Genomic DNA, 12796 nt, shown 5'->3' with positions numbered 1-12796 from the left:
CTTTGAGAAAGTATCAGATTTTTCTTTCATAAAGAAAACCCACACATACCTGGAGAAGTCATCAATGAATGTTACCATGTACCGCATACCGCTAATTGACTGTTGCTTAACCGGTCCGAACACATCAGAGTGAACCAACTCCAAAGGTTCTTTTGCTTTAAACTTCGACTCGTCATATGGTAATTGGTGTGCTTTACCATACTGGCATCCCGCACAGACCGTGTCTGTTCTCACGTCTAGTTGAGGAAGCCCCTTAAGCATCGACTTTTTCACCATCACACTTAGCTTGGAATAGCTAACGTGACCTAACCGCATGTGCCATAGATCTGATGTCTCATTTTTCCTTGTCCTGTCCACATATGCAGACTCTGCTGACATCACGTAAATTGATTCCAAACGTCGTCCCTCCATTGTTGGTGTTTCTGTGATTTTGACGTCACGATAAACCTTCACGTCTTGGGGACCAAATAAGACATAATGGCCTGATGATGTTAGTTGAGCCACAGATAGCAAATTTTTCTTCATTCCTGGGACATGGTAAACATCTTGGAGTTGCACCTGGTTAGTATTATATCGAGGAGTAACTATTGTCTTACCGATGTGAGTTATCGGTAACCTTGAGTTGTCAGCTGTCACCACCACACGACCTCCATTGTACTCAGACAGGTTTTGCAACTTCTGTTTGTCACCCGTCATATGATTTGAGCAGCCAGAATCTACGATCCAATCATTCTTGTAGTCAATCCGTTCTGGTGTTGTTACCGTGAGAGCTAATTCTTCTTCCTCCGTAGCAAATAACGCTTCAGCATCCCAACCATCTTCACTATTCTCCTTCGAACAAGAAGTAGCAGTATTACTTTCAACAGGCTTTTTCTTGGTCCAACAGTCTTTTGCCATGTGGCCCATCTTCCCACAATTGTAACACTTGCCATCGAACTTTCTACTATTACCGCGATTCTTGGAAGCTCCCCCTGAATGAGGGCCTCCCTTTCCTTGGTAATTTTTCACCTTGTCACCATCCTTTTTAGATCCATTGCCAGTATACCGCTGAAAAGTGCCTCTGCTTTTGCTGGTGTAGAGCGCTTCCTCTTCACCCTTCAACGAGACTCCTCCCATTTGCTTGGCCATGGCTTCTTGACCTGCAAGCAAATTTTCGAACTCAACAAGCGATGGTTGTGTCGGCCATCCCTGTACAGCGGCAACAAACCCTCGATATTCGGGTCTCAAACCATGGACAATTATTCTTTTTATCCTGGCTTCCCCAATAGCAGCTGTCGGATCTAATTCTGAAATTTCACGGCATATCGACTTCACCTTGTGAAAGTATTGGGCAACCGCCATGTCGCGTTGCGCCATTGATAGAAGTTCATTCTCGAGAAGTTGCAATTTTGTATCGTTCCTCTTCGAAAAGAGTGTAACAAAAGTGTCCCATGCTTCCTTTGGTGTTTTAGCATCCCGGATGTGCTCCAACATTTCTTCTTCAATTGTGGTCTTTAAAGCAAACATTGCTTTGCCTGCTTTAATTTTCCACTTTCGCAAGATTCCATTGGCATCTTCTGTCGCCGGTTGTGTAACTTCACCACCACCGACAACCTCCCAAAGGTCTTGACCTTGTAAGTATGACTCCATACATGTTGCCCACGTGTTGTAGTTTTTGTTGTTGAGCTTCTTGATTCCTCCAACTACTTGAAGATCACCCATCTTAACGGCAAGGCTTTGACTACACCGAACAAGCTTGAGTAACAAACGTGCAGAGTACTAAATTACTCTAAACACAAAGAAGCTTCACAAGGTTTGTAATAACCTCGACAATAACTCAAGAAATATTTTCTGATGTGGAAGATCAGTTAAAAACTGCAGCCACAGAGCATACTCAGAATTTCAAGAGATCTTAAAAAACGTGGCTCGGATACCAATTGTTGAATCAAAATAGAGTAAAAACTCTAATTGATAAAAAAAACTCTCTTTAGAATAATCTCACAAAATTGCAAAAGGGAAGAACTCTTAAGAAAGCTTTCAAATGCTTATAATTAAGCTTTGATTGTTGGATGATAAAACTCAAATACAAGTAGGGTATTTATAGGTTACAAGAAACAATCTAAACCACTCATTAAAATAAACACTAAATAATCTAAACCATTGAAATTAAAACATGAGAAAAATACTTAATTTTCACCTAACTAAATTGATGTAAGCAATGACATCAAAACTAAATTGATGTAAGCAATGACATCAAATTAATTTAAGTGTGAACATATAGGCTAATATTGAATTTTCAACAAAAATTACTCCAGAGAAATAAACATAATGAATGTACATGCAATATACAAACTCGAGCGAAATTAGTTAAAAGATTACCAAACCTTTTTTCTCCCTGCAGTTTAAATATAAGAATATTTCTTTTTTCTCTCGATAGTACAAATTTTACAAATTATGTGATACTGAATAGAGTATCACTTTTAATTTATAACATAAGGTCGAACCTCGAGCAATGAGGCAATCTTTAGCTATAATATAGAATAAAAGGGACGTTACCCTTGATCAAATTATAAAATTTAAATCGAATTATGCTGATGAAAATAACATTCATATTGAATAAAAAATGTTATGCTACTAAATTTATATGCAAACTAATATATTTAAAAATAGTACCTTTTTTATATATAAGACATTTAATGATTTATAAAATAGCAGTTTACTATGTAAAATAATAAGTTGAAGGAAATATACACTGCATACGCATATATAATATACATACAAGGTACAAAACTTGTTTAACACATAAATATATATAAGATAACGTATTTCATTTAGAAAACACGAGACTATACACATCATATAATATATATATATATATATACATAGATTAAATTGAGGTGATTACAAGGGCAATATTTGTTCTAAAGAATTTAAACTATTTAACAATAAATATTCAAACCTCTATAGACTTTGGTGCTCGAATCCGGAATCTCTAGGAACAACAACTATTCATTTAACCACTTATGTAGCTTGGTTCTTGCCAGGACTAAATATATATATATATATATATATTATAATATGGTGACCAAGATGAGCAAACAACAGACATGCAACATATATTAAAAAAGTGAAACTAAATGCCAGGACTAAGATGCAACAGTAGCAAAATCGTAAGGTCCAATAAACAAATTCCAGATTAAAGTAAACATACATAAAAGGGAATAAATCAAAAATATATAAGACACAAGGCTTAGACAAGTAAAACACAGGAAGTAAAAAGGCTTAAGCATAGATTTCATAAATGAAAACATGGATTAAATCGCACAAAACGAAAACAACCGAGAATATTTGAAAAAATTAAACTCATCATGCATGAGAGCTTTTTTTTGTTTTCGGCTTTTCCTTACCACTATCTTCTACAACCACCACCCAAACGTAATACCCACACACCCAAATCATGCATCAACATAAAAAAGAGGAAGAATACATTCGAAAAACTAAAGGTGAATTGTATTAATATTCAAGAAATTACAAAGGTCTTTTTGAACCCCTTTTGTGATTCATTTGCCGATGTGGTCATATTTAATTGCAAGATATGCCTCAACCTGTATTCCTCACTCTGCTAATATCACGTGGCCATGTTTCTACTTCCTCTCCTCCAATGGAAGCTTCTATAGGAGTCGTCGAGAGGGTCTTCATTTATAATTTTGAAATGAAGCGACTTCTAGGGATACTTTGAGGCACTATTCATAGTTAGATCACTTCTTCTAATAGTGTTTAGAATTTATCGGCAACGACTTTCTTGGCCTTGTTTTTACAAAATACATTTTCTTATCTTACCTCAACCTAGACCTTTTACAACTTCCATTAATTCAGAGATCCAAACATGAGAACAAAAAAAAACTGGCCCGTGTCACTCTCAAACATTTCCTTTTATAGTTTGTCACATTGTCACTAGTCTCGAGAAGTAGTGGATGTTGCTATCATGCATTGTCATCCTTATAATGTTACCATAAAACCAAAGGTAGCATAGAAATGGCTCAACAGAGAAACAATGAGGGAGCTTTCTAAGGTATACAAAGAGTCACACATTGGAAATCAATGTCTAGCCTATGATGACACAAAAAGCTCCCGCAGCAGTCCTTCGGATGACCTCTCATTCACGTAACGTTGCTTATCAATGTCTAATCTCTAACGGTAGGAGCAACCCCATCAATGGTGACCGGCATTGTTTTACTGTCAAAATAATTTCAACTTCTTAAAAATAAATAAACAAAGAGAGAAAGAGTAGAGTAGGGAAGCAGGGTCGGTCCACAGGGACTCTGGTGTTTCTGATGAAGTGAGCTTTCTGATTTAGATAATGATGAGATAAGGTAGAGTTTTAGATGAGATTAAATAGGGGAAATTTAAAAGTTATTTTTAAAATAAAAAAATAAGAATTAAATAAATGAAAATAATTAATTAAATAAATTGAAAGTGATTGATATAAAGATAAACTTACAGTTAAATTAGTCTCGAGCTTCAGCTTTTGCTTCAATTTCCAATTGATCCTCAAAATAAATTTTTGCTTCAGTTATTCGTCGGTTACAATCTACAGGGTCCAACCCATATAAATTGTTTTTATCATTTGTGAACCGAGAACCCAAAATCTATTTTTGGATATCAAACCCTTACTGAGACTAACTACGACTATCGTCGTCAGCACCAAACTGTTTTATAGATCTAGAAAAACCCGACTCGGACTATGTTACCTTAATGAGAATTGAGCCTGATCTCAATTTCCCTTAGTAGACCACCGATAAGTGTGTTCACAGAAAGTCGAACTTGCTACCAGCCGATTCTTCCTTCCAACTATAAATCAAAACAACTTCTGAACCAAGTCGACTTTTTTGATTAAAAAGCGTTTTGATTTTAAAAAGATAGGTCGTTAACAAATCTTATTCCTCCAGAAAATTGAGAAAATAACTCGAAGTTATTTTATTGTTTTTCAATCCTCACAACAGAGATTGAGTCATCTCTTCAGCTCTTGGCTATAGAGAAATTATCTAAGTATGACAATCATACTTAGAATATTTAAAAATAAAAATAAAAACAAAGAAAACTTTGGAGAATAAGAGAAAAACTTTTACAAAAACCAGAGAAAGAAGAAGAATGATTTCTGAATGTGTTTTTAGGCATGGTTATCAAAATCGGACCGGACCGGCCGGTTGAACCGTGAACCAGTGGCCTGTCTGGTCCGATTAACTTCCAAAACCAGTTTTGTAATGAACTGGCTAAGAACCGATAAAACCGGTGTGAACCAACTGAAAACCAGCAAAACCGATGTGAACCGTAGTTTCTGTTTTTTTTCTTTAAACAAAATTAAACCAAACGACGTCGTTTGTTAAACGAGCCGAGTCGAACTCGACTATTGTTCAGCTCAACTCAAACTCGAAAACTTTAAAAGTAAGCTCAACTCGACTCAAAAACTCGCAAGCTAAAAATTATCAAGCTCAACTCAAACTCGAAATATAATATTAAAAATTGAACTCGAAAAGGCTCGAACTCAAAAAAAATTTAGAAACTCGATTGAAGCCTAAAACTCAAGCTCAATTGAAGCGAAAGAATAGTTCGCTCTGTGCTCACCAAAAGGCTCCATGATTTTGAATGCCAAATTACCTCTATTATTTACAGAAGTCGGTTGGGATGCTCTTCTATGTTTCTTAGCCATGTGGGATTGTTTTGTTCTCCTATTTTTACTCTTTAGACTTTTGGGATGCTCTTCTAAGTTTCTTAGCCATGTGGGATTGTTTTGTTCTCCTATTTTTGCTCTTCTATTCTCTTTAGATGTTTTTCTGTAGTGATGTATATATTAATATTACTTTGAATATTATGTAAAATTTTAAAAATATATATTATTTTATATAATCCAGTTCAACCATGTTGAACTAGTGAAACAGTACCTTTACCGGTTTAAGGTCCGGTCCGGTTTTAAAAATACTGGTTTTTAGGCTTACCCTTAGAGGGTATTTATAGCCTTCAAAAATCCTAAAAACAAGGAAAAATATAATTCCTAAAAATAAGAGATAATTCTTATAGATAATTCTTAAAAACATTTAAACTAAAATCCTAAAACATAAGTTTAATTTGAATTCGACTTTCAGAAATGTGTGGCTGATCAATTCGTATTTCTAGAAGCGCTGACTAGACCTTCTAGAAGGTGTTGACTCATTGCCTCATCAGATGCGTCATGCTCGTAGTCATTCCCACTAATCCAGACTTGATTCTGAAAATAAAAAAACTACAGAATTATGTCATTTTAGTGTAATTTTTAGAATCTAGTGTCCTGTATAAAAAATGAATCAAAACAAACAATACAACCACAAAAACTAACAACTAAGGAGAAATTTAAAGGAAAAATAATAATTAAATAAAGAACCTATCAAATTCCCCCTCACTTATTCAATGCTTGTCGTCAAGCATTCCTCAATTAACATGCCAAAGTCACAAGTTGCCATCTTTGATTTAAATTTATTGCTCAAACTTCCAATCGAACTAAGTCCGTGTCAGTTGTCGAATTCAAGGTACAATCAAGAAAAGACACAACTACCAAGAATTTTAGCAAGAAAGACATCCCAATTATTTGCCAACATCAATAAACATAACTCAATACCTCACAAAGATTCACACATTTTTTGCTCAAAGTGTTTAGGGTATAATGAAATCGCTCAAAGCAAAACTAATCAAGATACTACCAAAGGCTTGGAATCTAATCAAGTCTCCACTACTAAAAGTGAACATAATGTAATAATTAAAGGGTCTTTAAATCAAGGTGTAATGCGCCTTAGGTTAACGTAGGGAAAATTCCATGATATTGATTTAAGTACCAAGACAAGAGATTTACAAAATATTCCTAAAATAAAAGTAAAAATATTAACATATAAAAACATAAACATAAATATCTTTTTTTCAATATTTTTTCCTTTTTCACCCTTTTTTCGTTTTGCTTCTTTTTTTATTGATGTTTTATGCAGTGTACTACTGTTCAAACCATTTTTTTCAAATATAAAAATGACAAAAATAATGAAATAATAAAAATAAAGAACATATATCAATGTAAACAACTAATCTACTTGTCTTGATAAGGGTAGAAAAGATGGATAAAAATAAAGGTTTGGGTTTAATTATGTGGTAAAAACAAAGAAAAAGGATAAAGGCTCAAAATATGGTTCACTAGTGAATATATATAAATGGGTAAGCTTTTTGGGAAAAGTGGGCTTAATCCTAAGTGCCCCTATTACATTAAAACATTACGCCAAACATGTAGTCTCGATATGCATTATGATTACAAGTTCTAGAATATCATAACTAGTCCGGTGCACTCCAGTTAACAATGAGCAAGAAAGAAAATTTTTGTTCGTTACACTCGAATCTCACAAGAAAATGCTTATATGTACTGAGTCAAGTTCATCTCCATCAACAAATGCATGAAATATCAACACTTAGCAGAAAATCATTAGCTATACCAATCACCATCATGCAAATTAAGTTCAATCAAAACATGGTCACAATCCAAAAGGAAGCAAGAGTATAAAGTGAATTTCAAGAATAGCAACTAAAGATTCCAACACATCAATATCAGAACTACTCAATTCCAAACAATTAAATAAGCAAGCGAAAAATTTGATAACAAATTCTACCCCCTCACTTAGACCATATTGTCCCAATATGAATATAGAAGTACAAGAGAGGGAACAAAATTACTCCCCCATTTAATGGTGACCGCGACTGCGGCCACGGCGAGACGAACTCGATCGAAGATTTGAAAGGATCTCAGCTAAGTTAGCCTCAATGGAATCGTGGCGCCCATGATCTTCATGGATCTCACTGTACGGATGTTTGGACAGTGGTGGCTGTGGAGTAGTCCTACGGAGAAAAACTCACTGATTACGAGGCATGATAGTGTCACGCTGAACTATGTGAAGAATGTCGATGGTGCCGGCAAGGAGGCCCATTGTGTCAAAACACCTAGTATCCAAAGCATCCATTGAAAAAGTATAAGTAAATTGGGCAGTGTCAAACGTTAATGAAAACAAACCGGATGCAAGGTGAGTAATATAAGGCCTGAGAATAAGGGGGCTATCGGAGCGCACAACCCGCTCAAAGACGCGAGCGAACCAAAATCTCAAATTTACCTTAGTACCAGTTTGTATACACCATAAAAAGAACAATTCAACCTTACTTAGTGCGAACGTACTATCTTTACGTCCGGAATAATTGTATACTAATAACCGATGGATATAGCAAAGCGCGGGATCATGAATGTGTCATGTTTTAGTAGTGCGTGCATTGTACTAAACTCCTATCGATCCTGTGAGTGCCTCATAAGCTATGTCAGTATCGAAATCCTAAGGCATCTCAAGTAAAGTAGTCAGATATTTATGATCTTTGACATCCGTGACGAACCCCATAGAAAAAGTAAAACCATTCACAGACATTCTAAAGTACTAGATAAGCAATCGAAATAATATGGTGACCAAGATGAGCAAACAACAAACATGCAACATATATTAAAAAATGAAACTAAATGCCAGGACTGAGATGCAACAGTAGCAAAATCATAAGTTCCAATAAACAAATTCCAGATTAAAGTAAACATACATAAAAGGGAATAAATCAAAAATATATAAGACACAAGGCTTAGACAAGTAAAACACAGGAAGTAAAAAGGCTTAAGCATAGATTTCATAAATGAAAACATGGATTAAATCCCACAAAACGAAAACAACCGAGAATATTTGAAAAAATTAAACTCATCATGCATGAGAGCTTTTTTTGTTTTCGGCTTTTCCTTACTACTATCTTCTACAACCACCAGCCAAACGTAATACCCACACACCCAAATCATGCATCAACATAAAAAAGAGGAAGAATACATTCGAAAAACTAAAGGTGAATTGTATTAATATCCAAGAAATTACAAAGGTCATTTTAACCATTTTTGTGGTTCATTTGCCTATGTGGTCATATTTATTTGTAACTACGTTTTATTTAAGTTTATTTGGTTAGGTTTTTTTACTTTTTTTTTCCTTATATGGTCCATGGTGATCTTAAGTGACTAGTTTCTTGTGTTAATGGGTATAGAAAAATATTATTATTAGGTATTTTAGTTTACAATTGTGGTTATAAATTTTCATTACAATTTGGATATTTTTCTATTTTACTAATCAAGAAAAAAATGGCACTAAAAAGTCCTTTTATTCTCTATATAATTAAAACATCATACATGACTTGAATTAAAAACATTGGTTTAACGCTAAAAAGGATATTAGCAGTGCTTGGTACTCTAGATTGTAGATCAAGCTGAAGTAAGTTCCTTAAGTTTTGCATTCAACATTGGTTTAGCACTGTTCAGATCAATTTCAACAGTTGACTTGTATCCTAGATTAGTGGCTTTTGCATGGTTGTCAGAGCTTTTCAGTAGTTCTTTGTAATAGTCCCAATTAATAATTCTGCGAGTAGTAATAGCACTATAGACCTGCAGTTGACAGAGTTTTTTAGTTGTTCGAATTGTTTCATTTGTTTGTTAATATCAAATTAATACCAAGAGAAAAAGAGGAGATAGGATCCATGGAAACTTAAATGAGGAGTTTGGTCCGTGTAAATAATTGAATAGATGCATACATTATTGTCCTCATCACACATATTCCTCCAAGCAACAACCCACTTAATGTTTTCTGTAATAAGAAACACAGCTGCGCCTTCCGAGGATGTGACATTGGGATCGGCCAAGTGCTGAAAATGTTGTATCTCCGACGACGGAACATGTACCGGCTGCTTTCCATATCCGTACCAATCTATTTTATCATACGTGCTGACATTTTGGTTTGGTTTGATTGTTAAAATACACCTCTGTGGATATTGAAAGACCCACCTTACTGCTTGGAGGAAGTTCAGTATCTTCCTTGAATTTTGCATTCAAGTTTGGCTTACTACTGTAGGGATCAATGTCAACAATTGACTTGTATCCTAGATTAGTCGCTTCTGCATGGTGGACAGAGTTTTCCAGTTGTTCTTTGTAATAGTCCCAATTAATAGTTCTGCGAGTAGTAATATCAGTATAGACCTGCAGTTGAAAGAAATTAGATTTATGTGAAATTGTTTGTTAGTGTCCAAAGAATAAGATCCAAATTGAATTGCTGTATGTATACCTTATTGTCTTCATTAGCCATATTCCTCCAGGCAACAACCCACTTAATGTTTTCTGTGATAAGAAACACAACTATGGCTTCCGACGAACCGAACTCAGGATCGGCCAAGTGCTTAAAATATCTTACCTGCAGCGGTGGAACATTTAGCGGCTGGATCCCATGTCCATACCAATCTTTTCTATCATATACGCTTAAATTTCCATCGGTTCCATTGGAAAGATACACATCTGTAGCTATTGCAGGACCCACCGTGCGTGGAGCAGCCATCGTCTTTGATATTTTTGAAATAGATAACGCTATTGCTTTGGTTGTGTGCATTTTACAAAGTGTCCTACATATATACCAGTTTGCTGCCCAGAAGATGACAAAAAGTGTTGAGCATTACTATATTGCAAGACTAAATATTTCAATATTAGCATTTCACGTGTATCACCCACATGTTGGTTTTACTTCAATTATTTTATATGTGCTGGTAATAACTACATTGTAACACTACACTCAAATATTTATAAAATAATATTCTTGAGATCGAAAATAGTTGGCATAATGTCAAAATTAACCCCATCGTTTATTAAAATAGTCATTTTACCCCTTATTCTATTTTTTGGAATATTTTAGCCCCAACGTTTTTGTTGCGAACAAAAAGGCCCCTAACATTCGACAATATAATCACTTTATCTCATATTCTTTCTGTCTTGAACATTTTAACCCTTACCGTTTTATTTTAAGTTTAAAAGACTCCTATTTTGGAGCGTTAATCGTGACTTCTCATTTGAAAGGTGTAAAATAGTTAATATTTATGAAACCAACAACTATTGCAGATTGTTTTCGACATTGCAAAATTCGATATGAGGAGGATATGTCTCTAGGAAGAAATTGATGACGTTGAAGGCATTCATAAATTAAAAGAAATAATTTATGATTTATACTATAGAAATACCATGGGTGTTGAGCAAATTTGGAATTATCCAAGTGAAAGTGAATCTCTGACGGAGTCACCTACAGATGAAGAAAATATTCAACGAGTAATGACGAGCAAGATACAAATGACGGTAGTGTTCCAAAAGAGGTTTTTCTAGTTGTGTATACCTTGAAGAATCATTTAATACAACACCAGCATAATATACAAGATTTCGTTTTTGTCATTCTAAAAGTTAAAAGAAAAAATTGTATTTCATTCATATGTAACGAAGAAGCAATTAACTATATATGCATATTTTAGCAAAAAATAAATTTGAAAAAAAAAATGAGAGTGGTCTAAAAAGTACTTTAGTTTTATATATTGTTATTTTATATTTTAACTATATATTTAATGAATTATTATTTTATATTTTCACTTGGTCCTTAAATTTTTTAAAAAAAATATTGTTATCTTATGTATTTAAGGAGATTATATTTTATCTCATTATCCTAAGTTGGAATAAAAAAATTATTATTTAATCGACCTAATTAATTTATTAAATACTTATTTATCAAAATTTTACTGTAAATATTTAATATTATCATTTGACATGTACGATCCACATGTTGATTTACTTCAATTATTTTATATTTGGTTGTTATAACTATATTGCAAGACTAAATATTTTAATATTATCATTTCACGTGCATGATGTACATGTTGGTTTTACTTTAATTTTTTATACGTGGTTGTAATAACTACATTGTAAGACTACATTAAAACCTTTGTAAAATAATATTCGTGAGATCCGAAAAATAGACATAATATCAAAATTAGTCCTAACGTTTATTAAAATTGTCATTTTGTTCTTATTCTATTTTTTTGGAGAATTTTGACCCCGAACATTTTATTTTAGGACAAAAAGGCCCCTAAAATTTGACACTATAATTACTTTGTCCCTTATTTATTTTTTCTAGGAAATTTTAACCATCAACATTTTATTTTAGGTTAAAAATGCTCTTATTTTGGAACGTTAATCATTTTATTAATTAATGATTTTCATCTATAGAGTGTAGTTTGTCCCAAAGAGAGACGTTGGGAGCTAAAATGCTCTGAAAAAAGAATAAGGGTCAAAATGACAATTTTAATAAACATTGGAGGTTACTTTTTATATTATGCTAAAAATATATTATTTTATCGAGATTATTAGTTTTTCCATAAATTAATAAATATTAATTTACATAATATTTGATACTTTATGCATGTGTTTTTTTAGTTTTATATGTTTATGTACACATATGTGTATGCCAAGTAATTATTGTTTTGCACGTTAAAATGTAAATAATGCATATATTTATGGTAAGTACATTCATTAATTTATTTGGCTATAAAATGTAAATATATGTACGTTGCGCATATCACCTACTTTATGTTTACTTAGTTTTGTTTATGTACATTAAGTTACATATATATATATATATATATATGAATACGTATTGTATATATATGTATGCTTTCTATATCTTATATATATGATGTATATTATATATATATATCGGCATTTAAGTATATGTTTTGCACCTTATGAATATATTTATAATGTATAGTTACATGTATGTATGTACTATATAAGTATCTTTCATATTAAGTAATAACAATTCGTATATAATATGCTCATGTCTTTTAAATTATATTTATTAATTTAATGTGTATAAAAGCATATGAA

The 12796-nt window shown here is 33.2% G+C and overlaps 1 long non-coding RNA gene across 1 annotated transcript in view; it reads right to left on the bottom strand.

Moving 5' to 3' along the window:
* Positions 1–10274, bottom strand: part of LOC120217077 — a 35130-nt gene extending 24856 nt beyond the window's left edge. The window contains exon 1 of the long non-coding RNA XR_005525121.1: positions 10170–10274. This is a non-coding gene — a long non-coding RNA (uncharacterized LOC120217077). The remainder of the gene's footprint in view (positions 1–10169) is intronic.
* Between the last annotated feature and the right edge of the window lie 2522 nt (positions 10275–12796).

The sequence above is a fragment of the Hibiscus syriacus genome, unplaced genomic scaffold, assembly GCF_006381635.1.
Source record: "Hibiscus syriacus cultivar Baekdansim isolate YM2019G1 unplaced genomic scaffold, ASM638163v2 tig00110183_pilon, whole genome shotgun sequence".
NCBI lineage: Eukaryota > Viridiplantae > Streptophyta > Magnoliopsida > Malvales > Malvaceae > Hibiscus > Hibiscus syriacus.
Note: the sequence above shows the minus strand (reverse complement) of the source record. Positions and strands in the feature narration are given on the sequence as shown.